Source organism: Bidens hawaiensis, unplaced genomic scaffold, assembly GCF_021521415.1.
Source record: "Bidens hawaiensis isolate Kalapana, Puna unplaced genomic scaffold, B.hawaiensis_p1.1 tig00010302_1, whole genome shotgun sequence".
NCBI lineage: Eukaryota > Viridiplantae > Streptophyta > Magnoliopsida > Asterales > Asteraceae > Bidens > Bidens hawaiensis.
Genome location: NW_027491781.1, coordinates 743,003 through 745,005, shown reverse-complemented (window position 1 = coordinate 745,005; position 2,003 = coordinate 743,003).

Below are 2,003 nucleotides of genomic sequence, written 5' to 3'. Positions count from 1 at the left end.
TAATCAATGCAATAACAACGCAACGATCATAAAAACTGTAAGACAACAATAAGGAAATGTTACAATAGGTCCCTAAAGATATAGCAATATAACATGCCCTTATTACACTAGACAAAACTGAATAAAAGTAAAACAAACCAATTATTTCATATCATACACCAAAAAAATAATAATTAATTACATACATATGATTACAGAGTTAAAATGTCAAAGCATATTAATCAATCAAGTAGGATTACAACTTGTTAACTTGATGTTAGATATAAAATATAAATATATGATTTAAGTTGCATACACATTAAGTTTTTCAGCACAAAACCAGCCTTTCGAAAATTTGTAGGGCGGCCCCTATAATTCAAACCCAATAAAATTTTCAGCCCAACAAAAGCTCACCAAAATGTGCTTTCACAGTTTCACAGTTTCACTGCCCATAATTAATTCTTTTATTTTCTTTTGTGTTGATTCACTTTAAATAACTTGTTGGCTACAACACTTTAAATCCATATTTGCTGGAGACAACTTCTTCAAAACCTACGAGACATGAAAAACACACACATATATATATATATAGGATGAGTATCATTACAGAACTGTTAAATTATTCAAGAACTTAAAAAAACCCATGAAAACTAATAGTTTTTATAAAAAAAAAATCTGTATGTAAATTTAGTTGAGTGTAGTTTTATCATTTTTTATATCTATATTTACGATTATAATTTTAAAAATTAGTTTTTATACATATCTATGTTTTGTTTTACACCTATGTAAATTTGTTAGTACATAAATTTTACACATATGTAAACTTGTTATTTATATATGTAATAAATTTTTTTTATATAAAATATGATAAAACTACTCTTAAATAATGTTAATATATAAAAAAATTAAAAAAAATATTTGGTTGTGTAGAATTCCTAAGAGTTCTTAACTTTTTTAAAGTTCTTAAATGATACTAACCATATATATATATATATATATATATACTAGACGGGTGCCCGCGCGATGCAGTGGGTGTTTGAACCTATTAATCACGTACAAATATAAGTATTTATGGTTCGGTTAAAACCTTGAAATCGTTTAAATCGGTTATTGGTTTGACTTCTTTTTATTATTCTTTTTTACTTGCGGTTTATTGGTCGGTTTCAAAATTTTCAAAAAGTAGTGAACGGTTGTTCGTGGTTTATATCGGTAACCGACCATATGAAACAAGAAAAGACTGTAAATTAACCTAATTGCAATATGATTTTTTTTGTAATATTTGTTGTTATTATTTCACGTCCTAGATCTTCCATTAATATTTACCATTTATGTGGCCAAAATTATCATTTTTTATTTATGATCATCTCAAGTATCATATTATGTTGGTGTTTAGTTATAATTGATGGTACATTTAAATTAATAATTATTATAAACTAAATTTATTAATAAAGTTTAAACTATGAAACCAAACTGGAACCAAGCCGTTGGTAACGATTCGGTTTCAACTTTCAATGGTTGAGTTTGGTTTTGGACGACAAAAAATCAGTATTAACGGTTGGGCTCACAAGTTTAACTTAAAAACCATTAAAACCGACACTGAACACCCCTACGCAACATATTAATTTATTTAAAATGAAAAAAATTACAACAATATCATATCCAAATTAAAGAGAATAAAATGCTCGTTTTTTATGGTGCAATTTGTTTATAAAAATATTAACGTATGAAAAGGCTATAGTCGTTTAAAAATCATGGGTGGGAAGTTAGTTTACAAGTTAAATTAAAAACATAATATTGTTAAAGATGAGAGACCAAACTTGTAAGTTGAATGGATTGTGTTTAAAAGACATGTTTACCCTTACTAAAACACATGTACCTCATGCTTTCATCATCATCATCATCATCATCATCGTACTCAGTATATCCCACCAATAGCAATGCTATGGTAGGGTCTGAGGAGGGTAAGATGTAGACAGCCTTACCTCTATCCCATAGGGATAGAGAGGCTGCTTCCGGTGAGACCC